This window comes from Typopeltis vanoorti, chromosome 10 (assembly GCF_054136105.1).
Source record: "Typopeltis vanoorti isolate ZY-2024b chromosome 10, IOZ_Tvanoo_1.0, whole genome shotgun sequence".
Taxonomy (NCBI): domain Eukaryota; kingdom Metazoa; phylum Arthropoda; class Arachnida; order Uropygi; family Thelyphonidae; genus Typopeltis; species Typopeltis vanoorti.
In genome coordinates, this window is record NC_143558.1 from 133340769 (window position 1) to 133357264 (window position 16496).

The following is a 16496-nucleotide window of genomic DNA, read 5'->3' on the forward strand; positions in this document are numbered from 1 at the left end:
TTACTTTTCAAGCTTAGCAAATCCTGTTTCAACGAGATGAAAGTCTTCAGCTAATTCTTTTGTCGTCAACTTTCTTGGCTCTGGATCTTCTGATTCGTTGTGTTCTTGTGTTTCTATCAGCCGCTTCTCTATCTCCATAAGATCTTCATTGGTTAATTCTTGTGAAATGGGACTCTAGTAGGTCAGTGACATCATTTTCATTGATGCCCAATTGCAGTGCATTGCCACTATCCACCACAGCTTTTATGGCTTCGGTGATATCTTCTTCTGTGAAGCCACAAAAATCATCACAGAATTGAGGGCACTGACCCTAATGCTTTCCATGATTGATGGTATCTGGCCTCTCCAAACACTTATTTCTACTAATAGTAATCACCTATTTCTCTGCAGGCTCACCTGGACTTGCAGTGGACTTTCACTTTGGAGGCATGGTCATCAGGGTAATCATAGACTCACAAAATCTAATAAAAAAAGTTAAGATGAAAGTGATGCTGTATTTAAGCGACCGTATAAACAATGAAACTAACCACTAGCATAAAGATGCTGCGCCAATGAACCACTTACCATGCGAGTTTGTTTACACGTGCAGAAGAAACTAGTTCCCAAATTATTCATTTAATTATCCTCATGGGGGAGCCTGTTCATAAGTATGGAATGCCCTCGGATCATCCATAACCTGGGGACTGCCTGTATTTTGGTTATTAGTTCATAGTACGTGTTTGGATCAGGAAAACAGAAACCTGCACTTCTGATCCAAACAGTTGCTGTGACCATGGAAAAGAGGCATAGAAATTCCAGAAATAATCTTGGTTTGCACTGTTGTAGTGCCATGGTTGATACTGTGAACCTCCCAGCAAATATCAACCATGGATGCATGGTTGATATTTGCTGGGAGGAGATCAGCTTGTAGAAATGGATGTGGACACTATCTAGTCGATGTTCTAGTTGGTGAGCAACTATTTGTGTTAGATCATGATTGTTAGAAAAGTGATTCAGGTTTACTTCCAGCTTGATCTGTGAAGCTGAAGAAAGAAAGCCAGTTTATGTTATGAATGGTAATCTCCAAATCTCACAATTTAGGTAATCAGGTTAATCTACCTACTGTACTCGTTTATTATAAATTTACTCTATGAAATCAACATTTAGAGAGTAATCAAAAAAAAAAAGAAAAAAAAAAGCAGCTTGGTTGTCTTAATTATAAAAGCAATAAACACGGCAAATTGAAGGCTATAACGTGAGATAAGTAGAGCCCGAAAAATTTAAGATTTCAGGATTGGTAGCTTTTAGCAAGGAATATCTGATTTGTCAAATGCACACATTCCTCCCTTTTGTAGAACATATCATGGAAGATGTATTTAGGATAGCTGTGATGGGTGTAGAGGATGCTAGTTTGTGTTCAGTTAGAAATTTTCAACCAGAATAAAATGAATATCATATTGGTTAAAAAAAAAAAAAAAAAAAAAAAAAGTTTTTAAAAGCAAAGTCAAGTAGCTTTCCAGGGGGGGGGGGGTGACTGCACTCATGTGTACAAATATTATTGGAGAAGAAATATGGGACTTTGAAAACAACCAGACCTTGAGACGTTTCCGTACCGTGAAGAAAACATTTGCTGACATACAGTCACGAAGCTGTTTGTCTTTCACCTGGATAGAAGAATTTGAACTTCATGGCATGAAAAAGAAGAGAGCTTATCAAAAGTTCCTAGCAAGTAAAAAGTTGAAGTTTTTTGTAACTACTTCCATGTTTCTTGCTACACTCTTATCCTCTATTATCACAGTCTTCCCAGACAGTGATAATAGAGGCTATATATCATGGAAGTGGCAAAATGGCTTAAGAAATGTAGAAAAAGAGTACAGGTATCCCTTGCTTAACGCGGATTTGATTATCGTGGTGAAATTAATTGCAGCAATCCCTTGATATATGCGGCAAGAGTTTTTATTAACACGCCTTTAACCCTGAAGAGCTCGCAGCTGATCTGACAGATACAAGCAAAATGTTTAATATAAATATTCTTACAGAATTCATTGTATAGCTTGGAGGTCATGAGTAGCTGTGCATTCACATGTTATGAGTGATATTCCACACTGTTTTTTGCTGTCAGTTTGGTTTAACACATGTTATGTAAAGGTTTGTGATATTTGACAGTAAACTGTATCTGAGAGATACTGTGACCTCCGATGTAAGTATAGTATGGGATTTTTTTTTATTCTTTGTTCAATGATTTGTAGATTGTAGCTGAAAATAAATAAACCATCTTGTATTACAATAGAGAGCCAAAGACTTATTTATCATATATGTCCTCTAGGAGATGTGCTTTACCTTTATGGAAAATACTAAGGAAATTGATCTGGAGCTTGCATCCGCCGAAAGTTTTAGTTTCTATACATTCGGCACGAAATTCTAGTAGTTTTTCTATTCGGCTTTGAAATAATGTTGGATTTAATATCCACTTAATTTGTACCATGTATTATATTTGCAGTGTTTTTTCTTTATGTTTTATTGCTTGTTTGCTAAAGTATGGAGAGTCATTTTGCTTATTATCGTAGAATTTATGCCGATAAAAAAAAAAAATAAAACTGCTCAAACAACTCTTGATAACTTCTTTTGATTAAAAAAAATTGCAGTAAATAATGTAGGTACAAGCATTTATTAAGCATTTGCTTTGCATTCATTTTTTATCTTTCCTAAAAGAGTACCACATAAAACGAATTATTAATACAGTAATCGATCATGGACGAATTGTAATTTTTACCATTGATTATTAGATTTGATTAACGCGATTTTTCATTGAGGGATTAATTAACTGCGTTAATCGAGGGATACTTGTACTATAAAAGTAATCAGAGAAGGTTGTTATTATTATTATTTTTTTCAGACCCACAGATGTCTGTTTTAAAAGACTGTTAGATGAAACAATCATTGACAGATCAGTGGTACAAAATAATCAAGAGGAATGCAATCAGGAGCATAACTTATCAATACTTGAAGTGGAAAAATTCATCAGAAATATGAAACGTGGAAAGATAGCTGGAATAGATGTTATTCATCTAGAAAGGCATAGAAGTTTTTACAGTGGCTGTATTGCATGATTCTTAAGGGTTGAATTCCAGATTGGAGTAGAACTCTCATAAATAAAAAGAAATAAAACCCAAATATGACAGTTACAGAGGAATTTCTCTACTTCTTGTCCAAGTAAGAATTCATCATTCATACTTCAGATGAGGCTAAGAAAAATAGCACAGGAGACGAGCCAGATTAGGATTATCATAAGATTTTTACTTTTCTGACAAATAGTACAGAAATTACAGGAATGTAACAAGGATCTCTATTTGACTTTAAATCTAACAATAAAATAAAACTATAAGACCTGAAGAAAATATCTGTTCAAAATACTACATTTCACAAAGAAATATTTTGATTATATTTAAGTTTTAATTCAGAAGTTGGAATTGAAGAATGTACAAGAAGATGCTTTGGTGTCAAATCGGGTTGCATGATTTGTAGTTTGCAGTTGGCTTTCTACAGTATGCTTAAAATCTGTCTTCCTTTTCTTATACTAAAGTGCAAAATAGTTGCAAACAAATTATCTAGAACTGATTTTGAGAAGACCCAAAACAGAAAATTGAGGTAAATCTGTATAGCCTTTTCATTCTTTCTGGACTTGTCAAAACTGTAACTTTTGTTCTACATCATTGAGAGAAAGCAAGCAGGAGTAAAAAGCAGTTGCTTTTCCTCCAGTTCTAGTATTGACAATCTTGGTGAATGATTCCCTTACTCCAGCAACACGTGCTGTGGGTACTCTATTCATGAAACTGCTCTGTATTTAAAACACTATTTAGGTAGCTGTCAGTATTGTCTTCATTTTGAGGATACAACAATAAAGTGGTTCTGTTAGCTGACCACTAGATAATACATAAGACTGAACCTAATGGTGCTTATTCAAAGGCTTTCTGACTAACTAGCAAATAAGCCTGCTGTCTTTTATTCCACCAAACCGTGACAGGAGAAAGAGTTGAAGTGTAGTAGTATGTAGGGATACTGTTGAGGCCAAGTATGGGTGTGAAGCACGTCCTGTGTAGGAACTGTGTTCATGAGTCTTGAACCTTCACATTACATTGCAACCACACTAAAGTTTCCATACCCAGTCAGGAAACACACACCATAACCTATAGAAATATAACAGAAAGCATGAAAATAAACTAAATAAAACATTACTACTTTGTTAACATTTATGGTCTTAATTCAAACTTAAACGATATGCATCACCATTTACTTGCATTAAAACATGTTATTTCTCATAGAACCTCAACTGGTAGCCTCACTACTCATGATCTTCAGCTAGAAAAATGCAGCAAGATTATTGGTCAAGATAACATTGTTTCCTGCTCCACATAGCCCACCACACACACACTTTCCCTGTTGGAAGTTTTTTTTTTTTTTTTTTCTCCTGTAAACTCAAGTTTTCATCCTGAAAATAGGCAAACTCACCAGAAGAATATATACAATTAACAGACATAAAACACTCTCTCATGGCTTAATTTGCTTTGGCCATAATTCCAAATAACCCAACACTACATACATCTGCAATCCACCCATTCTTAGAAAAATGCTTGATGCTATGCAGAAGAGAGTATTTCTCTTAACAGATGATTCCTTTCTCACAGATTTCTTCCAATCACATTTCTCATAAATGTTGTTTTTATATATTGCCTATTGTATAGATATTCATGGACATTGCTCTACTAAACTGGCCACCTGTGACCTTCAGCTGTTGAAGAAACACATTAGCAGATTCCTTCTCTTTGTTTTCTCTGACCAATTGTCTACGCTTGGCCCTGTTGAGATGTAAGTTTTGCAAAATGGTGTGTACATTTTCGATGCACTTTATTTGTTGTGAGAAGGAGAAGAAGAATTTTATCCAAACTGGATACCAATAAGTTCCTTGATTTTCGATGGCATTTTTCCAATTTGTAAAGGAAAATTATTGCTCTAGAAGTTGACACATCACTTCTTGTTCACTCTTTTTCACCTGTTATCTGTCCAGGCATTGAAAATAATCCATATTCAACCTACTCCTAAGGATGACACGTAGTTACCATCAACTTACAGTCTAATTTCTCTTGTTTGAGTTTTTTCTAAAGTGAGGGATGCAACCATTTGCATTCAACTTAAACGACCTGGTAAACCAACTAATAAATGATTATCAGTATCAAATTCCTCACTGCCAATTAGTACAGGATCTTGTCCTAATTGACAGCGAGGAATTGTCAATTAATACAGGATCTTGTTTATGCAACCCATCTTTGGACATGTGAAGAGGTCTGTTGCAGTCTAAGACATTTTGATGGTGTTTGATGCAAATATCCTATTAAGTAAACTCCCATCATAAAGTCTATTTTCTGCATTCTGCAAGGGGTTGTCAGCTTTCTCTTTGATTGCACATCATGTGTGGATCTTTATTTTGTAACCGCACTTTACATTTAATGCTGGTTTCCATCTTGTTTCTTTCTTTTGCTATATAGCAAGATCTTATGTTGAGTGCAGATCCATCCAGTCCACAATTTGTTGATGAAAATATGCCACATCCTCTTTAAATTTGATACCTTTTCTTACTTTAAACAACCTTGGCATCTCTGGACAAGAGATTAGATTTCTTTTCTTATAACTCACCTTTCTTGGCATAAATATATTGCAGCATCCAAGAATTAGGTTATCTTTTGCTCCAAGACATCTGAATATGTATTAACTCTATAGAAATTGTAAATTTATCCTACATTGAATTCTGTTTCACATTTGTTTGGGGATGTCTCTAAGACTTTCCTAAAAGTAGACTTAGTACAGAAGAGAGCACATAGGTGGTTAATATTTTGTCCTCTTGGCTTCTGTCTTAAATCATGCATAAATTTACATCTCTGTTTCTCTTGCTGACCATCCCACTTTGGTTGGTATTTAAATATTCTTCAGATAATTCCAAGGTCATTGTCATCATAATTAGCACTAGTAATTTCCCTGGGCTGCTATGTATATCTTAAAACACATGTAGCATATATTTAACACTGATTCACAATTTCCAGTTGCACATATAAAAAAAAAACTCTCTCTCTCTCTCTCCTTCTTGTCTTTTGCAAGTCTTTTTTTTTTTCTCTTTGTATATTTCATAAAGAATACATTTTCTTAGTCTTCAAATTCAGTGTTAACAAGCTCCTTAACTTTTTGTTTATCCACACAATCAATGTATTTGCAGTTCAACTGCAAATACATTGGGGGCATGGCATTAACTTGAAGAAAAAAAAAGTCTAATATTGAGATGTAATTTTAAACAACTTGTTTTCTATTAGCATTTCTTTTATTGAAATGGTAAGGAATGCCAAAATGGTATTTGCACCATTTTAGTTTTGTTATACAAGTATTATAATTTAAACAGTGCCAATATAATGGATATTGAATTAAGTTTGACAGTATTATAATAAGTTTGTGCAAAAGATTTCATTGTAAAGAAAGTCACTTGAAAGTTTTAAAAATGAAGATTACTTAGTTTTCCGACTTTTTTTTTTAAAACCAAAATTCCTCCTTCCTCTGCATATGTTATTTGAATTATATACCTATTCAGTGTAGGGGTTTGAAAATTGAAGTGCTGTTTCATACTAAGGAGCACAAATCATGGACAGCATTGTCATTTTAACTTTTTTTCAATGCTGGATTTGATCATATTTTTGTTTCATGTAGAATTCTTTAAATTTCCAATCAGAGTCCACCTTCAGACTGACAAGCTTATAACTTCAGACAAACTTATATGCTTGTCTGACAACTTCAGACAAGCATTCAGACGTACATTCATTAATTCACTTCTTTCAGGGGAAAAGAATGGTTTAATATTATGATTATTTGTTACTGCTTTTGCATTCTATTATACACCACTTGGAAAAAAGTCAACAAACACCCCCATGGGCAAGGTGCAACATACCATGTAATGAGTTGCGTGTTTGTAGCTGGTATAAATTGGAGTAATATGATGCTTCCAAGTCACTGCAACTGTGTCCAGTTTTGAAATGGTTGCGAGAAGGGAACTGGCAGTTTGAAAGAGGGATTGTGATAGGATGCCATGTTGCTGGCTTATCTGTTTGGTGGGGGGGGGGCTCCTTTCTTTGAAAGATGACATTTGGTTGCATCTCCTGTAAGCTGGGGAATGGCATAATTATTGAGCATGTCTAAGTACACATTTCCATTAATTTCTTTTTCAAGAAAGAAGAAAGGGCCAATCAATCGATCATGTATTAGTCCACACCACACATTGAGTTTTGGACTAGCTCAACTGTGTTCTCTTATGGCATGTGGGTTTTCAGATCCCCAGATCCTTACATTGTGTCTGTTGACTATTCCACTCACGTGAAATGTTACCTCATCTGAGAACCAAACAATCTGCAGAAAATCATTATCCTCATCGATGCGGTTCAACATGAGGTTAGCAAATTCTACATGCCTTGGACGATCATCTGGCTTTATCTCCTGGACAATTTGGACTTTGTACGCAAACAATTTCAAATGCTTGTGTACCACTTTGTGGACTGTACTCCTTGGCATTTGAAGTTCCAGTTAAGCTCTTCTGATCAACTTCTGCAGTGACCGGGTGAAGGCAGTTTGAACTGCCTCAACTGTTTTCTCAGAAACCGATGGTCTGCCACTGCTTGTACCCTTATGAACTGAACCTGTTTCTAAAAACTTTGTCTTCCATGACTTAATGAGCTTGACATCAGGTGGGTTCTTTCCATACTGTCTCCTAAACATTCACTGCACTGTAACTGGAGATTTTGTTTCTGCTAACCACTGAACACTTTGGGCTTTTTCCTACTAAAGCCATTTTTAAAGAAAATCAGCAGCAGTGCTCCTGGTGGCAAATGCAGTATACTGAACATACCAGTCTGGAAATTTTGAGTGCCCAAGTTTATCTGCAACAAAATTTATTGTTAGTTTCATTGTTAAAATATTATAGCCAGTTGAAATTAGGGTAATCATTTTTGGACACCCTGTATTTTGACATTAATAATTTTTAATAGAAAATTTTCTGATGAAGTATTCATAATTCCTAAAAATGTAGTTTCAGAATTTCTCAAAAATGTTATTATGATGCAATTTTTTTCCCCATCTTTTCTGTACACTAAGGACGAAAATCATCCTAAACCTAAGGATGAACACTATATCTGAAGATTACAACTACAAATTTAGACAAATCAGCTTGTGGCAATTTGTATAATTGATAATTTTAAGAGTAGAAAGTAGGTATACACTCAAAATTTCAAATTTTGCACAAAAAGGTCACTTGGTAGCACTCGAGAATAAAAGGCAAAAAGCTGCTTTAAGCAAATTGTTTGAAGGAAGCTCTTTTGTGAAGGAATAAAGTTGTAAACTTGGATGTCTTATAATGTCTCAATTACATAATCTAGATGAGGTCATGTGGAAAAGAATTATTGAAAAGCTTCAAGAAGGCTGCAGAATTACTAATATTGCCAGAAAGTTTGGAATCTCACATAGATTTGTAACCAGACTCTGGGCAGCATTTCAAGCCAACGAAATGTATTCCATACATTTGCTGACAGGTCACCTTGCTCTACCATGAAGCATCAAGACAGATTTTCGTTTAAAACAGCAAAATGCAGTCATTGCACCATGCAGGTCAGCTTGCAATTCAACTCCATTCAAGCACAGGTATTCAGATATCTCAACAAACTGTGACAAGACACCTGTGACAAGTAGGCCTATATGCCTACAGACTACAATATGCCTGTAGTCTGCAACCCTTTATCCACAGCTCATCATAGAGCACGTTTTCAGTGGTGTTGTATCCATAAAAAATGGACAACACATCAATGGGCTAATGCACCTTTCATAGATGAGCCATTTTAACCTTTTAATCACTTGGTGCTAAGCATGGTACGATGTTGGAGAGCTGCATTGCAGTTTGGGCTGGATGTATTCCATACTGAAATATCTCTCCGCATGATCTTCTGTAAGCAGCTGTACATTAATTCCTTAGCTATGTCCATATGAAATATCTAACTTTTGACAAAAAATGTATTGGAATTTAATTTATATGAAATTTATAATGCATTTTATGTGTAATATCATTTATTAATATGCTGACAATAAATTTGTCTACATTAGGCTGTATTCATGAAAATTTTCATGAAAAACCAGTGTATACTATGGCAAGTGTAGAAATGCTTTCACTTATAAAGTCGATCAATATTTTTATCTTTAATTTTTTTTAAAAAATCCATACTGTTAAAATTGGTTTCAGCAATTGACTGATTTCTTTCTTAATTTGTATGAAGATATTCATCTGATGATATCATACTATATTTACTTATTTCTTTATGTTCACTAGAATGGAGTTAATGTTTTCCTGCCTGTATTATTACTTCATATTTTAATTGCTGATTTCATATGAAATTTGTGACAGCAATTATTTAATTTAGCTAGATTCGTGACCTGTAAGATAAGATATTTCATAGGATCGTGGTCATCTCCTGAATAAAGCACAAAGCTTAATCTCTTATTTGAATATCAGATTTAATGATACTTTCCTTAATAGTGATGTGTAGATTATATAGATTATAAATAATTATAGAAAGTGTATATTGTTGATTTGCATCAATTTAACATCAAACCATTTATTCTGTTTCCCCTCAGTTTTAACTGCTAATTTGCATCTTTATATATACATATAAGCTGTGTATCATCTATAGAAGATTCTATTTACATCATATGGATTTAGTGTTCTGAACAAATTTTTATTGGGCACATTATTGTAGACTTTTTGAGATAATTAAAGATTAATTGCCCTAAACCTGGCTTGTTCTTTATCTGTTTACCCTTTGGCAGTTACTTTTAACCTTTTCTCAAGTATCATCATCACGAACTGTGGGCTCACTGCATGTGTGTCCGATGCCTCTTTCACTATCTCCTTCCACCTTAGTGCACAGTGTCGCAGTTTCTGTATACCCATTCCACACCAGTCCTTTACATTGTCTATCCATTCTCTGTATGGTCTACCATTTCTGTTTAACACGTTCATTGCCAAGCTGAAAATTGGAATTCCGTGTGGTGGCCAAATTTTTTTTACTTGATAGCGACGCCCACGCGATAACGCATGATCAGCCGCATCACGAGACGAGGCTGATCATGCATTATCATGCCATATCGCGTGATACGATTATCTCGCATTGTGAGACATCGCGCGATGCGGGATCATGCGATATCGCGTGCTTGCCAATGAACGTGTTAAACCATCCAAAATACCAAACATAAATGTCTTTATCTTCTGGTCCTCACTCATTCTACAGATGTGTCCAAATAATTGCAGCTTCCATTTTATAATCTTCTGTGTTAGATTCTCTTTTGGTTTATCTTCTGTGTTAGATTCTCTTTTGGTTTATCTTCTGATAGAGCGTCTCATTTGTGATTTTTGTACCCTTCCTGTTCTTAGAATCCTCCTGTAACAAGTTCTTTCAAATGCCCCATGTGTTTCAGATCCATACAGTACACTGCTAAAGATGCATTTTTCCAATACTTTTAGTTTTGTTTGCAGGCTGATCACATTACTTTTCCAGATGTTATCCATGGCCTTCAGATTTGTTCTATCCTTTGCAATCCTGATCTTCATTTGTTTTTTACAGTCCAAATCATACGTCATTTTACTTTCCAAACATGTGAATTGTTCTACATTTTCTATATCAATTCCATCCACTTGTATCTTTTGTTTCATGTTCTCACCAAATACCATTGTCTTTGTTTTTTCCATGTTCATAACAAGTCCAAATCTCTTTCTTTCCTCATTTAACAATTTCGATGTTGTTTGTAGTCTATCATCTACAAGTCTCAGATTGTTAATTCTGATCCCATGTACTAATATTCCTTTTGCATCTTCTTTCATTTTATCCATTGCTCTTTCTAAATGCGCAACGAAAATGCTTGGTAATATTGGGCCCCCCTGTCTAGTATCTCTGCTTGTTCTAGACCATTTCCCCAAATCATCATCTATTCTCAAGTATGCCATGTGTTTAAAAAAAAAAACTCGTGATAAAAGTTTAATGGAATGAAACAGCGCTAGAAAATGATTAAAAATAGTATTTAATGCTTCCAATAGTGAATGAAATACTAGAAGCCTAACTAGCTGGGATGCCCTCTATAGACACTTGTCAGCAGCCTAGGATGTAAAGTGGGATTTTGAAGTATTAGTGTTTCCCATATTTTGGGAAGTTTTATGCAGTCATATTTATTTAAATTAGGCTGCTTTTTAAGAGCAGCAGAAAATTTTAAATACTTTCTCTTTTAAATTTACTGTGATGGAGCATGATGGTCTTTTTCCAGTTGATTCTGTGAGCTGTATCCAAAAGCTTAGTCTGCAATGCCAGATTGACCATAGTCATGACTGCAGATGTATTTTTTTTATGTTCTTCCTAGTCTGTCCTTAGTTGCCCAACTTGCAGGAACAATGAACTCCTAATATACACCTGAACTGAGAAGGGAGGAGTTTGTTTTTAGTGTAGCAGATAAGGATAGCTACTTTTAAGTGGGTCTTGAAAGTGGTATAAAGATTGTATTTCTTTAAGATTCTGGATATTTTTTCTGATGTGCCTCAGACATAGGGGATGGTCATAGCATTGCTAAAATCATTCTCAAGAGAAGGTTGTAGATTTGGGAAGGATTGATAATTTTTTTGATAATACTGTGGGAATTGTAGCCATTAGAAAGAAAAGTGTGGTCTATATAATTGAGTTCTGTTACAAGAGAGGTATTGTTGGAACAAAGGTTATAAGCTTAGTTAGGCTTAGGCCTAGTTATAAGCAGGGTGAGGTATAAGGGGCTTCCGCGAGCCCTTTGTTAAATTTTTTTCAAATTTGCGAGCCCCTTGTTCTTCTTGTTTACTTTTTTATTTTTGAAACATATTAAGCGACAAACTCATATGGTAACCTAACAAAAATTAGTCTATTCAGTAGTGTATAGATTATTTGGAATTATTGTTTCAACTCCTCTATAACGAATGCATTCAAGTTTGAAAATAAAATAAGCACATACACTATTTTTACCCTTCTCCTTTTTTTTGCTCGATGATATGAGTCCTTTGTTAAAATTTTCATAGCTCACAACTGGTTATAAGCTTATGAATTTGAGGGCATTGAGCTGGCAGTGAGATTTCTTTTAGGAGGTAAAGATCCAGAAAGTGAACTGTCAAGCCTAATATTATTAGCTGTCTCAGAGGCTAAGTTATAGATACTGCATCCAATGTTGAACATTAGATCTAGTGCTGGTATTTGTCGAGATGCAGCACTTAGCAGCAACTTTGTTAAGCCTTTTTTTGATGACAAGTTAACTACAGTATGAAGAGGTTCAGCTCAAATAGAATTCCTGAAAATAAAAAATAAACATATTAAATAAGTCTTAAACTGCATCTTATTAAGAAACTACAAGATAACCTTCTGAAATTGGAACACTGGTTCTCCATTTGGAGATTACAAGTAAACCCTTAAAAAAGCAGGGCTCTGCTGTTCACAAAAAGTTCAAAATCTCCCATAGAAGACATCTCCCTATTTAACATTAAAATTCCTTGGAAAACAGAAGCCAAATATCTCGGTGTACTGATAGATAGAAAACTAACCTTCAGCCTGCATACAAAATCCTCATGTGCAAAAGCATCAAAAGTCATCGCTCAGCTCTATCCTCTTATCAATAGAAACAGCAAACTGGACATTAAAATCAAATTGCTCCTCTACCAGTTGATGATTCGTCCCATTATCACTTATGCATCCCCTGCCTGGATTCATACTTCAAGCTCAAATATCCTTAAAATTTGTTTTGCAAACACTGCAAAACAAATGCTTACGCATGATCTTAAATGCACCATGGTACATCAGAAATGTTCAACTTCATCGAGACACAAATGTCCCTTACATCTACTCTTTCCTGCAATCTCTAGCAGTAAAGTACTTATCAAAATAAATCGTCCTCACACCCCAAATGAATTAGTTCAACAAGCAGCAAATTATGATGAATTGGAATTATGCAAATATAGACGACCTAAGGCCATCCTAGTTCCTTTTTAGGACCTATAACTTGCCCAACTCGGGCTGAGCACGTAGCTCATAAATTTCTCCCTACACAGTAACCTTATCAGATAACAGGGATTAAAATCATTATGCTTCACCCTTAAAGACAGTAAAGTTCTAAAACCTTAGAATACTTTCCTAATTGGGTAGTGCATCCAGAAAAATTATGAATGATATTCAAACTTGAACACCTGTTATGGTCACATATCGGGATATTGATGATGATTCAAAAAATGATAGTTCCTTTAAAAGTGAGACCTTACACTACAGGTCTTGTAGTGTAAGGTCTCACTTGTATCTTATATCTTGCCATTTATCATCTGCCTGTAAAAACAATAACTACTGATTAGTATCCACTTGTTTCCAAACCTCTCAAATCTTCCTCTTTCATTCAGTTTTCCTCTGCCCTTTGGAACACGCTTCATTGCATACATTATCCAAAGACTATACAAGTTTCATCTTTTTAAGAAAGGCATCAGTAAGTTCCTTTACTCAATTGAACTACTTGCTTTCAAATGACATTGATATGCTATATGCTATACATTTTATGATATCTGGATTGTGTAGTTGAACTTGCTTTTTTATACAATGCATTAAAAAAATTATGGCAATCAAAGAGTTGAGAAAAGATTTTAGGGAAATTTGATAAAGAACAAGCTAGGTTAAAAACAAAATGATAAGTTGCTGATGACTATTCTACATGCTAAGGTTTTATATTTTATTATTATTTTCTAAATGGTATGTTAGATAAGTAGTACTAAATAGCATATAGCCCATATTTTTAAAGTTGCATTTTAACAACTATAATTTAATGATGTACAAAAAATAGGTTGATGTTAAATGCTGTTGAGGACACACACACACCCCATCAATACCTAAGATGAGTTTTCTATAGTTCTGGAACATATTTTGACTGAATTTGTGGTGGTGGTGGAGTCTTGTTAAGGCCTTCCAGTAAATAGAGGAAAACAAGCATTCTGACAGATTTTAATATAAATCATTAAAAGTCAAATTTTTACGATAAAAGAATTTTTTTTTAATTTTCATAGAAGCAAGTCAAGATTGGAACTTTCAGTATTATCAGAGAGAGAGTTTTGCAAATTAAAACTCTCCAGATTCTTGTGGTTATAAAAAAAAATAGAATAAAATATTAACCTTGGATGATACTTTATAAAATTTTGAGATTAATAATTATTAAATTATAAATATTAAGAGGATTATGGTTTAATATTTTTATTGTTTTCAGACATGTTAAATTTCATCATCACCTCACAAGTCATCAGAAAAGTGCACAAGTTTCTCTGTATAATGCATTCAAGACATCATAAGAGATGCCATTTGTCATCAGAACAGCTCATTTAAATAGCTATATTGTAAATTTTTTTGCAATAGTTTAAGTGCTTTTTATGTCGTATTTTTGTGTAAGCTTCTTGAGAAATGATACGTGCAGAACTCAGCTAGTGACAAATGTTCTGATACAGATTTTCTCTTTGTAATATATTCATTCATTGTGAGATGTACATTTGAAGTCCTCATTGACCATTGGTTAAATATTTTATTGTTAGCTAACTAAAAGCACCATGTCTCTTTCCGATATTAAAAAAAAAAAATATTTTTGTGTGAAAAGAAACCTTTATAGTAAAAAATGTCATTATTGATTGCTGTAAAACTTTCTTAAAGTTTGAGTCGTTTTAGTATTTATGAAAAACTAAACTATTGAGAAAAAAAATGCCCGTGTACTTGTGGGTTTCAAAAAAATCTGGATCTTTTTTAAAAAAGTTATATCTTTTACTTGGATTAAACAAGTTTAATCCAAGTAAAAAGATACAAATTACCAGTCTGCACAGCCTTTTGATATGGTGGCGAAATTTTAGCATTTCAATTTTTTATTTTTTTTATATGCTTTAGATGTAATGGCTGTTGCAGTGATTTAAATAACTGTATGCTTAGAAATTACTTTCATAATTTTATTTCTGTTAATCTTTGTTCATTGCTATTATAATATGGTTTCTATTATCATATCAGTCCCATGGATATTAGATGCTTTATAAATTAGAACACATGTACATAGTAAAATAGCGTTTGTATGTACAAAACAGTGTAACTTTTTATATCAGTTATTGGTAACTGGTTCATTAAATATTTATATGTAAGCAAAATCTTTTGACTATCTATAAGTTCATTAGTAGAATTTATTAAGCACTTTGAAAAATTGATCATTGCTTTTATAGGTATGATTTGCAATTTTTTTAAAAAAGTTTATACACGTTTATAATAGCACATCAGTTATTTATTTCGGTTTTTTTATCAGTTATTTTATTAGCTTTTCGAAATTGTATTAAGAAACTATTTTTTTTTTTTTTTAATATGCTAATGGATTATGTTAGATTAGTCCACACAGCATATATGACATTTGTACATAGACTTCTTTATTCCATTATTTAAGGGCCTTATACTAAAGAGGAGCCAAAATTTGAATTATATGAAACAACGATATTTTCTCAGAGGTGAAATGTAACAGCTTGTATTTTCATAGGAATATTAAAGAGATACAGGGTTATATATTCATTGAAATCATCAAATCATATTTTAGATTTGAATAAACAAGTATGGAAATGTTCATAGAGAATTGCAAGACATGCCATGTTTGATAACATTTCTGAATTTTACATCTCATGTCATACTAATTCAGCGTAATCAAATCATCCACTTGTCCATCAAAATACCAGGTAATCTTTTCCTTTTTTGAACAGATATCTTTCTGAAGTACACCACAGATAACTGTTCCTAGTAACATGCTATAATCTTGTCCGAACTTGTTTGCTGCTATTATTCTGTAGACTTCTCCAGGAAGTTGCATTCATTATGAGAGGGCCTCTTTCAGATTGCAGTGCCAAAATACCTATCATTTCTCTGTGAAAGCATCCACATACTACGTGGCATGATAAGAGCCTATACCTTAGATCCTACATGCTTTCTTACTTTCCTTGTACAGTTTCCAGGGATGACACCGAGTTTTCTTCTATCTACCATGAGCTGTAAAATGTCACTTTTGTCTGTACTGTATTATAAAAGCATCTTGCCAACTTATGTCTCATGTTCCATCTATTATTTGAACTTTGAGGACCACAGTTCCTCAGTATATTATCATATGCATAGGTCCAATATCTTTTTAATTATTTCCTCTGAACCCAAGTGACCATATCTGAAGATGGTAGTCAAAATGTGACCTTCACAGCAGAAGAATAACTTCCTTATTCCTACAAGTTAGTCTTTTCCTTAGCATTTCGTTTATCTGGTCTGATGACATAACCACCTTAACAGTGTGGTTATAAACTTTTAACTCTGTCCATCACTCCCAACTCTATAACTTCACTGACCACTTGCAGCAAA

The 16496-nt window shown here is 33.9% G+C and overlaps 1 protein-coding gene across 3 annotated transcripts in view; it reads left to right on the plus strand.

Moving 5' to 3' along the window:
• The window catches only part of LOC150102804 (uncharacterized), a 271397-nt gene extending 255786 nt beyond the window's left edge, over positions 1–15611 (plus strand). Inside the window, exon 19 of one of the 3 annotated variants that reach the window (XM_090399129.1) lies at positions 14350–15611. The gene's annotated coding sequence lies outside the window, so the exon portion shown is untranslated. The remainder of the gene's footprint in view (positions 1–14349) is intronic. The other 2 variants (XM_090399128.1, XM_090399130.1) reach the window with 2 other exon arrangements.
• Positions 15612–16496: the final 885 nt, after the last annotated feature.